The sequence below is a fragment of the Amaranthus tricolor genome, chromosome 1, assembly GCF_026212465.1.
Source record: "Amaranthus tricolor cultivar Red isolate AtriRed21 chromosome 1, ASM2621246v1, whole genome shotgun sequence".
Classification (NCBI taxonomy): Eukaryota; Viridiplantae; Streptophyta; class Magnoliopsida; order Caryophyllales; family Amaranthaceae; genus Amaranthus; species Amaranthus tricolor.
Genome location: NC_080047.1, coordinates 20,848,878 through 20,861,894, shown reverse-complemented (window position 1 = coordinate 20,861,894; position 13,017 = coordinate 20,848,878).

Genomic DNA, 13,017 nt, shown 5'->3' with positions numbered 1-13,017 from the left:
GAATCAACAAAGATCAATGATCAATGAATAATGAACCATGAAGAATGAACATGCATAATTGATAAATGAACAATAAACGATGAGCAATGAACAAGGATCATTGATTAATAAGGAAATAAAGATGAAGAAAGAACAAGGATTATTGATCAAAGAAGAACGAACGATGAAGAATGAATAAGGATCAATGATCAATGAACAATGAGCGATGAAGAATGAACAAGGATCAATGATCAATGAAGAATGAACGATGAACAATGAACACGATTAAATGATCAATGAACAATGAACGATAAACTATGAACAAGCATCAATGATCATTAAAGATTAAACGATGAAGAATTAAAAAGAATCAATGATCAATGAAGAATGAACGATGAAAAATAAACAAGGATCAATGATAATTAAAGAATAAACGATGAAGAATCATCATAGATCAATGATCAATGAATAATGAACGATGAAGAATGAACTTGGATAATTGATAAATGAATAATAAACGATGAGCAATGAACAAGGATCAATGATCAATGAAGAATGAATGATGAAGAATGAACAAGGATTAATAATCAATAAAGAATGAACGATGAAGAATGAACAAGGATCAATGATCAATCAACCATGAACGATGAAGAATGAACAAGGATCAATGCTCAATAAAGAATGAACGATGAAGAATGAACAAGGATCAATGCTCAATAAAGAATGAACGATGAAGAATGAACAAGGATCAATGATCAATCAAGAATGAACGATGAAGAATGAACAAGGATCAGCGACCAATGAAGAATAAACGATGAAGAATGAACAAAGATGAATGATAAATGAAGAATAAACGATGAAGAATCAACAAAGATCAATGACCAATGAATAATGAACGATGAAGAATGAACATGTATAAGTGATAAATGAACAATAAACGATGAGCAATGAACAAGGATCAATGATCAATGAAGAATGAACGATAAAGAATGAACAAGGATCATTGATAAATGAAGAATGAACGATAAAGAATTAATAAGGATCAATTATCAATGCATAATGAACAAGGATCAATGATCAATGAACAATGAACGATAAACTATGAACAAGCATCAATGATCATTGAAGAATGAACGATGAAGATTGAACAACGATCAATGATCAATGAAGAATGAACGACGAAGAATGAACAAGGATCAATGATCAATAAAGAATGAACGATTAATAATGAACTAGGATCAATGATCATTGAAGAATGAACGAAGAAGAATGAACAAGGATCAATGATCAATCAACCATGAACGATGAAGAATGAACAAGGATCAATGCTCAATAAAGAATGAACGATGAAGAATGAACAAGGATCAATGCTCAATAAAGAATGAACGATGAAGAATGAAGAAGGTTCAATGATCAATCAAGAATGAACGATGAAGAATGAACAAGGATCAGCGATCAATGAAGAATGAACGATGAAGAATGAACAAAGATCAATGATAAATGAAGCATAAACGATGAAGAATCAACAAAGATCAATGACCAATGAATAATGAACGATGAAGAATGAACATGTATAATTGACAAATGAACAATAAACGATGAGCAATGAACAAGGATCAATGATCAATGAAGAATGAACGATAAAGAATGAACAAGGATCATTGATAAATGAAGAATGAACAATAAAGAATTAATAAGGATCAATGATGAATGAACAATGAACGATAAACTATGAATAAGCATCAATATCATTGAAGAATGAACGATGAAGAATGAACATGTATAAGTGATAAATGAACAATAAACGATGAGCAATGAACAAGGATCAATGATCAATGAAGAATGAACGATAAAGAATGAACAAGGATCATTGATAAATGAGGAATGAACGATAAAGAATTAATAAGGATCAATTATCATTGCATAATGAACAAGGATCAATGATCATTGAAGAATGAACGATGAAGATTGAACAACGATCAATGATAAATGAAGAATGAACGACGAAGAATGAACAAGGATCAATGATCAACAAAGAATGAACGATTAAGAATGAACTAGGATCAATGATCATTGAAGAATGAACGAAGAAGAATGAACAAGGATCAATGATCAATCAACCATGAACGATGAAGAATGAACAAGGATCAATGCTCAATAAAGAATGAACGATGAAGAATGAACAAGGATCAATGCTCAATAAAGAATGAACGATGAAGAATGAACAAGGTTCAATGATCAATCAAGAATGAACGATCAAGAATGAACAAGGATCAGCGATCAATGAAGAATGAACGATGAAGAATGAACAAAGATCAATGATAAATGAAGCATAAACGATGAAGAATCAACAAAGATCAATGACCAATGAATAATGAACGATGAAGAATGAACATGTATAATTGACAAATGAACAATAAACGATGAGCAATGAACAAGGATCAATGATCAATGAAAAATGAACGATAAAGAATGAACAAGGATCATTGATAAATGAAGAATGAACAATAAAGAATTAATAAGGATCAATGATGAATGAACAATGAACGATAAACTATGAATAAGCATCAATAACATTGAAGAATGAACGATGAAGAATGAACATGTATAAGTGATAAATGAACAATAAACGATGAGCAATGAACAAGGATCAATGATCAATGAAGAATGAACGATAAAGAATGAACAAGGATCATTGATAAATGAAGAATGAACGATAAAGAATTAATAAGGATCAATTATCATTGCATAATGAACAAGGATCAATGATCATTGAAGAATGAACGATGAAGATTGAACAACGATCAATGATCAATGAAGAATGAACGACGAAGAATGAACAAGGATCAATGATCAACAAAGAATGAACGATTAATAATGAACTAGGATCAATGATCATTGAAGAATGAACGAAGAAGAATGAACAAGGATCAATGATCAATCAACCATGAACGATGAAGAATGAACAAGGATCAATGCTCAATAAAGAATGAACGATGAAGAATGAACAAGGATCAATGCTCAATAAAGAATGAACGATGAAGAATGAACAAGGTTCAATGATCAATCAAGAATGAACGATGAAGAATGAACAAGGATCAGCGATCAATGAAGAATGAACGATGAAGAATGAACAAAGATCAATGATAAATGAAGCATAAACGATGAAGAATCAACAAAGATCAATGACCAATGAATAATGAACGATGAAGAATGAACATATATAATTGATAAATGAACAATAAACGATGAGCAATGAACAAGGATCAATGATCAATGAAGAATGAACGATAAAGAATGAACAAGGATCATTGATAAATGAAGAATGAACGATAAAGAATTAATAAGGATCAATGATGAATGAACAATGAACGATAAACTATGAATAAGCATCAATATCATTGAAGAATGAACGATGAAGATTGAACAACGATCAATGATCCATGAAGAATGAACGACGAAGAATGAACAAGGATCAATGATCAACAAAGAATAAACGATTAATACTGAACGAGGATCAATGATCATTGAAGAATGAACGAAGAAGAATGAACAAGGATCAATGATCATTGAATAGTGAACGATGAAGAATAAACAAGGATCAATGATCACTAAAGAATGAAAGATGAAGAATGAACAATGATCAATGATCAATCAACCATGAACAATGAAGAATGAACAAGGATCAATGCTCAATAAAGAATGAACGATGAAGAATGAACAAGGTTCAATGATCAATCAAGAATGAACGATGAAGAATGAACAAGGATCAGCGATCAATGAAGAATGAACGATGAAGAATGAACAAAGATCAATGATAAATGAAGAATAAACGATGAAGAATCAACATAGATCAATGACCAATGAATATTGAACGATGAAGAATGAACATGTATAATTGATAAATGAATAATAAACGATGAGCAATGAACAAGGATCAATGATCAATAAAGAATGAACGATAAAGAATGAACAAGGATCATTGATAAATGAAGAATGAATGATAAAGAATTAATAAGGATCAATGATCAATGAACAATGAACGATAAACTACGAACAAGCAACAATATCATTGAAGAATGAAGGATGAAGATTGAACAACGATCAATGATCCATGAAGAATGAACGACGAAGAATGAACAAGGATCAATGATCAATAAAGAATGAACGATTAATACTGAACGAGGATCAATGATCATTGAAGAATGAACGAAGAAGAATGAACAAGGATCAATGATCATGGAATAGTGAACGATGAAGAATAAACAAGGATCAAGGATCACTGAAGAATGAAAGATGAAGAATAAACAACGATCAATGATCAATGAAGAATGAACTATGAAGAATGAACAAGGATCAATGTTCAATAAAGAATGATTGATAAAGAACGAACAAGGATCAATCATCATTGAAGAATGAACGGTGAAGAATGAACAAGGACCAATGATCAATAAAGAATGAACGATGAAGAATGAAGAAGAATCAATGATCAATGAAGCATGAACGATGAAGACTGAACAAGGATAAATGATCAATAAAGAATGAACGATGAAGAATGAACAAGGATAAATGATCAATGAAGCATGAACGATGAAGAATGAACAAGGATCAATGCTCAACAAAGAATGAACGATGAAGAATGAACAAGGATCAATGATCAATCAAGAATGAACGATGAAGAATGAACAAGGTTCAACGATCAATGAAGAATGTACGTTGAAGAATGAACAAGGATCAATGATCAATGAAGAATAAACGATGAAGAATCAACAAAGATCAATGATCAATGAATAATGAACGATGAAGAATGAACATGCATAATTGATAAATGAAAAATAAACGATGAGCAATGAACAAGGATCATTGATTAATAAGGAAATAAAGATGAAGAATGAACAAGGATTATTGATCAAAGAAGAACGAACGATGAAGAATGAATAAGGATCAATGATCAATGAACAATGAGCGATGAAGAATGAACAAGGATCAATGATCAATGAAGAATGAACGATGAACAATGAACACGATTAAATGATCAATGAACAATGAACGATAAACTATGAACAAGCATCAATGATCATTAAAGATTAAACGATGAAGAATTAAAAAGAATCAATGATCAATGAAGAATGAACGATGAAAAATAAACAAGGATCAATGATAATTAAAGAATAAACGATGAAGAATCATCATAGATCAATGATCAATGAATAATGAACGATGAAGAATGAACTTGGATAATTGATAAATGAATAATAAACGATGAGCAATGAACAAGGATCAATGATCAATGAAGAATGAATGATGAAGAATGAACAAGGATTAATAATCAATAAAGAATGAACGATGAAGAATGAACAAGGATCAATGATCAATCAACCATGAACGATGAAGAATGAACAAGGATCAATGCTCAATAAAGAATGAACGATGAAGAATGAACAAGGATCAATGCTCAATAAAGAATGAACGATGAAGAATGAACAAGGATCAATGATCAATCAAGAATGAACGATGAAGAATGAACAAGGATCAGCGACCAATGAAGAATAAACGATGAAGAATGAACAAAGATCAATGATAAATGAAGAATAAACGATGAAGAATCAACAAAGATCAACGACCAATGAATAATGAACGATGAAGAATGAACATGTATAAGTGATAAATGAACAATAAACGATGAGCAATGAACAAGGATCAATGATCAATGAAGAATGAACGATAAAGAATGAACAAGGATCATTGATAAATGAAGAATGAACGATAAAGAATTAATAAGGATCAATTATCATTGCATAATGAACAAGGATCAATGATCATTGAAGAATGAACGATGAAGATTGAACAACGATCAATGATCAATGAAGAATGAACGACGAAGAATGAACAAGGATCAATGATCAACAAAGAATGAACGATTAATAATGAACTAGGATCAATGATCATTGAAGAATGAACGAAGAAGAATGAACAAGGATCAATGATCAATCAACCATGAACGATGAAGAATGAACAAGGATCAATGCTCAATAAAGAATGAACGATGAAGAATGAACAAGGATCAATGCTCAATAAAGAATGAACGATGAAGAATGAACAAGGTTCAATGATCAATCAAGAATGAACGATGAAGAATGAACAAGGATCAGCGATCAATGAAGAATGAACGATGAAGAATGAACAAGGATCATTGATAAATGAAGAATGAACGATAAAGAATTAATAAGGATCAATGATGAATGAACAATGAACGATAAACTATGAATAAGCATCAATATCATTGAAGAATGAACGATGAAGATTGAACAACGATCAATGATCCATGAAGAATGAACGACGAAGAATTAACAAGGATCAATGATCAACAAAGAATGAACGATTAATACTGAACGAGGATCAATGATCATTGAAGAATGAACGAAGAAGAATGAACAAGGATCAATGATCATTGAATAGTGAACGATGAAGAATAAACAAGGATCAATGATCACTGAAGAATGAAAGATGAAGAATGAACAATGATCAATGATCAATCAACCATGAACAATGAAGAATGAACAAGGATCAATGCTCAATAAAGAATGAACGATGAAGAATGAACAAGGTTCAATGATCAATCAAGAATGAACGATGAAGAATGAACAAGGATCAGCGATCAATGAAGAATGAACGATGAAGAATGAACAAAGATCAATGATAAATGAAGAATAAACGATGAAGAATCAACATAGATCAATGACCAATGAATATTGAACGATGAAGAATGAACATGTATAATTGATAAATGAATAATAAACGATGAGCAATGAACAAGGATCAATGATCAATAAAGAATGAACGATAAAGAATGAACAAGGATCATTGATAAATGAAGAATGAATGATAAAGAATTAATAAGGATCAATGATCAATGAACAATGAACGATAAACTACGAACAAGCATCAATATCATTGAAGAATGAACAATGAAGATTGAACAACGATCAATGATCCATGAAGAATGAACGACGAAGAATGAACAAGGATCAATGATCAATAAAGAATGAACGATTAATACTGAACGAGGATCAATGATCATTGAAGAATGAACGAAGAAGAATGAACAAGGATCAATGATCATTGAATAGTGAACGATGAAGAATAAACAAGGATCAATGATCACTGAAGAATGAAAGATGAAGAATAAACAACGATCAATGATCAATGAAGAATGAACTATGAAGAATGAACAAGGATCAATGTTCAATAAAGAATGATTGATAAAGAACGAACAAGGATCAATCATCATTGAAGAATGAACGGTGAAGAATGAACAAGGACCAATGATCAATAAAGAATGAACGATGAAGAATGAAGAAGGATCAATGATCAATGAAGCATGAACGATGAAGACTGAACAAGGATAAATGATCAATAAAGAATGAACGATGAAGAATGAACAAGGATAAATGATCAATGAAGCATGAACGATGAAGAATGAACAAGGATCAATGCTCAACAAAGAATGAACGATGAAGAATGAACCAGGATCAATGATCAATCAAGAATGAACGATGAAGAATGAACAAGGTTCAACGATCAATGAAGAATGTACGTTGAAGAATGAACAAGGATCAATGATCAATGAAGAATAAACGATGAAGAATCAACAAAGATCAATGATCAATGAATAATGAACGATGAAGAATGAACATGCATAATTGATAAATGAACAATAAACGATGAGCAATGAACAAGGATCATTGATTAATTAGGAAATAAAGATGAAGAATGAACAAGGATTATTGATCAAAGAAGAACGAACGATGAAGAATGAATAAGGATCAATGATCAATGAACAATGAGCGATGAAGAATGAACAAGGATCAATGATCAATGAAGAATGAACGATGAACAATGAACACGATTAAATGATCAATGAACAATGAACGATAAACTATGAACAAGCATCAATGATCATTAAAGATTAAACGATGAAGATTTAAAAAGAATCAATGATCAATGAAGAATGAACGATGAAAAATAAACAAGGATCAATGATAATTAAAGAATAAACGATGAAGAATCATCATAGATCAATGATCAATGAATAATGAACGATGAAGAATGAACTTGGATAATTGATAAATGAATAATAAACGATGAGCAATGAACAAGGATCAATGATCAATGAAGAATGAATGATGAAGAATGAACAAGGATTAATAATCAATAAAGAATGAACGATGAAGAATGAACAAGGATCAATGATCAATCAACCATGAACGATGAAGAATGAACAAGGATCAATGCTCAATAAAGAATGAACGATGAAGAATGAACAAGGATCAATGCTCAATAAAGAATGAACGATGAAGAATGAACAAGGATCAATGATCAATCAAGAATGAACGATGAAGAATGAACAAGGATCAGCGACCAATGAAGAATAAACGATGAAGAATGAATAAAGATCAATGATAAATGAAGAATAAACGATGAAGAATCAACAAAGATCAATGATCAATGAAGAATGAACGATAAAGAATGAACAAGGATCATTGATAAATGAAGAATGAACGATAAAGAATTAATAAGGATCAATTATCAATGCATAATGAACAAGGATCAATGATCAATGAACAATGAACGATAAACTATGAACAAGCATCAATGATCATTGAAGAATGAAGGATGAAGATTGAACAACGATCAATGATCAATGAAGAATGAACGACGAAGAATGAACAAGGATCAATGATCAATAAAGAATGAACGATTAATAATGAACTAGGATCAATGATCATTGAAGAATGAACGAAGAAGAATGAACAAGGATCAATGATCAATCAACCATGAACGATGAAGAATGAACAAGGATCAATGCTCAATAAAGAATGAACGATGAAGAATGAACAAGGATCAATGCTCAATAAAGAATGAACGATGAAGAACGAACAAGGTTCAATGATCAATCAAGAATGAACGATGAAGAATGAACAAGGATCAGCGATCAATGAAGAATGAACGATGAAGAATGAACAAAGATCAATGATAAATGAAGCATAAACGATGAAGAATCAACTAAGATCAATGACCAATGAATAATGAACGATGAAGAATGAACATGTATAATTGACAAATGAACAATAAACGATGAGCAATGAACAAGGATCAATGATCAATGAAGAATGAACGATAAAGAATGAACAAGGATCATTGATAAATGAAGAATGAACAATAAAGAATTAATAAGGATCAATGATGAATGAACAATGAACGATAAACTATGAATAAGCATCAATATCATTTAAGAATGAACGATGAAGATTGAACAACGATCAATGATCCATGAAGAATGAACGACGAAGAATGAACAAGGATCAATGATCAACAAAGAATGAACGATTAATACTGAACGAGGATCAATGATCATTGAAGAATGAACGAAGAAGAATGAACAAGGATCAATGATCATTGAATAGTGAACGATGAACAATAAACAAGGATCAATGATCACTGAAGAATGAAAGATGAACAATGAACAATGATCAATGATCAATGAAGAATGAACTATGAAGAATGAACAAGGATCAATGTTCAATAAAGAATGATTGATAAAGAACGAACAAGGATCAATCATCATTGAAGAATGAACGGTGAAGAATGAACAAGGACCAATGATCAATAAAGAATGAACGATGAAGAATGAAGAAGGATCAATGATCAATGAAGCATGAACGATGAAGACTGAACAAGGATCAATGATCAATAAAGAATGAACGATGAAGAATGAACAAGGATAAATGATCAATGAAGCATGAACGATGAAGAATGAACAAGGATCAATGCTCAACAAAGAATGAAAGATGAAGAATGAACAAGGATCAATGATCAATCAAGAATGAACGATGAAGAATGAACATGTATAATTAAAAAATGAACAATAAACGATGAGCAATGAACAAGGATCAATGATCAATGAAGAATGAACGATAAAGAATGAACAAGGATCATTGATAAATGAATAATGAACGATAAAGAATTTAGAAGGATCAATGATCGATGCATAATGAACAAGGATCAATGATCAATGAATAGTGAACGATAAACTATGAACAAGCATCAATGATCATTGAAGAATGAACGATGAATATATAACAACGAACAATGATCAATGAAGAATGAACGACGAAGAATGAACAAGGATCAATGATCAATAAAGAATGAACGATTAAGAATGAACAAGGATAATTGATCATTGAAGAATAAACGAAGAAGAATGAATAAGGATAAATGATCATTGAAGAGAGAACGATGAAGAATACACAAGGATCAATGATCATTGAAGAATGAAAGATGAAGAATGAACAACGATCAATGATTAATGAAGAATGAACGATGAAGAATGAACAAGGATCAATGTTCAATAACTAATGATTGATAAAGAATGAACAAGCATCAATCATTATTGAAGAATGAACGATGATGAATGAACCAGGATCAATGATCAATAAAGAATGAACAATGAAGAATGAATAAGGATCAATGGTCAATGAAGCATGAACGATGAAGACTGAACAAGGATAATTGATCAATAAAGAATAAACGATGAAGAATGAACAAGGATCAATGATCAATGAAGCATGAACGATGAAGAATGAACAAGGATCAATGCTCAATAAAGAATGAACGATGAAGAATGAACAAGGATCAATGATCAATCAAGAATGAACGATGAAGAATGAACAAGGATCAGCGACCAATGAAGAATGAACGATGAAGAATCAACAAAGATCAATGACCAATGAATAATGAACGATGAAGAATGAACATGTATAAGTGATAAATGAACAATAAACGATGAGCAATGAACAAGGATCAATGATCAATGAAGAATGAACGATAAAGAATGAACAAGGATCATTGATAAATGAAGAATGAACGATAAAGAATTAATAAGGATCAATTATCAATGCATAATGAACAAGGATCAATGATCAATGAACAATGAACGATAAACTATGAACAAGCATCAATGATCATTGAAGAATGAACGATGAAGATTGAACAACGATCAATGATCAATGAAGAATGAACGACGAAGAATGAACAAGGATCAATGATCAATAAAGAATGAACAACTAATAATGAACTAGGATCAATGATCATTGAAGAATGAACGAAGAAGAATGAACAAGGATCAATGATCAATCAACCATGAACGATGAAGAATGAACAAGGATCAATGCTCAATAAAGAATGAACGATGAAGAATGAACAAGGATCAATGCTCAATAAAGAATGAACGATGAAGAATGAACAAGGTTCAATGATCAATCAAGAATGAACGATGAAGAATGAACAAGGATCAGCGATCAATGAAGAATGAACGATGAAGAATGAACAAAGATCAATGATAAATGAAGCATAAACGATGAAGAATCAACAAAGATCAATGACCAATGAATAATGAACGATGAAGAATGAACATGTATAATTGACAAATGAACAATAAACGAATAGCAATGAACAAGGATCAATGATCAAAGAAGAATGAACGATAAAGAATGAACAAGGATCATTGATAAATGAAGAATGAACAATAAAGAATTAATAAGGATCAATGATGAATGAACAATGAACGATAAACTATGAATAAGCATCAATATCATTGAAGAATGAACGATGAAGATTGAACAACGATCAATGATACATGAAGAATGAACGACGAAGAATGAACAAGGATCAATGATCAACAAAGAATGAACGATTAATACTGAACGAGGATCAATGATCATTGAAGAATGAACGAAGAAGAATGAACAAGGATCAATGATCATTGAATAGTGAACGATGAACAATAAACAAGGATATATGATCACTGAAGAATGAAAGATGAAGAATGAACAATGATCAATGATCAATGAAGAATGAACTATGAAGAATGAACAAGGATCAATGTTCAATAAAGAATGATTGATAAAGAACGAACAAGGATCAATCATCATTGAAGAATGAACGGTGAAGAATGAACAAGGACCAATGATCAATAAAGAATGAACGATGAAGAATGAAGAAGGATCAATGATCAATGAAGCATGAACGATGAAGACTGAACAAGGATCAATGATCAATAAAGAATGAACGATGAAGAATGAGCAAGGATAAATGATCAATGAAGCATGAACGATGAAGAATGAACAAGGATCAATGCTCAATAAAGAATGAACGATGAAGAATGAACAAGGTTCAATGATCAATCAAGAATGAACGATGAAGAATGAACAAGGATCAGCGACCAATGAAGAATGAACGATGAAGAATGAACAAAGATCAATGATAAATGAAGAATAAACGATGAAGAATCAACAAAGATCAATGACCAATGAATAATGAACGATGAAGAATGAACATGTATAAGTGATAAATGAACAATAAACGATGAGCAATGGACAAGGATCAATGATCAATGAAGAATGAACGATAAAGAATGAACAAGGATCATTGATAAATGAAGAATGAACGATAAAGAATTAATAAGGATCAATTATCAATGCATAATGAACAAGGATCAATGATCAATGAACAATGAACGATAAACTATGAACAAGCATCAATGATCATTGAAGAATGAACGATGAAGATTGAACAACGATCAATGATCAATGAAGAATGAACGACGAAGAATGAACAAGGATCAATGATCAATAAAGAATGAACGATTAATAATGAACTAGGATCAATGATCATTGAAGAATGAACGAAGAAGAATGAACAAGGATCAATGATCAATCAACCATGAACGATGAAGAATGAACAAGGATCAATGCTCAATAAAGAATGAACGATGAAGAATGAACAAGGATCAATGCTCAATAAAGAATGAACGATGAAGAATGAACAAGGTTCAATGATCAATCAAGAATGAACGATGAAGAATGAACAAGGATCAGCGATCAATGAAGAATGAACGATGAAGAATGAACAAAGATCAATGATAAATGAAGCATAAACGATGAAGAATCAACAAAGATCAATGACCAATGAATAATG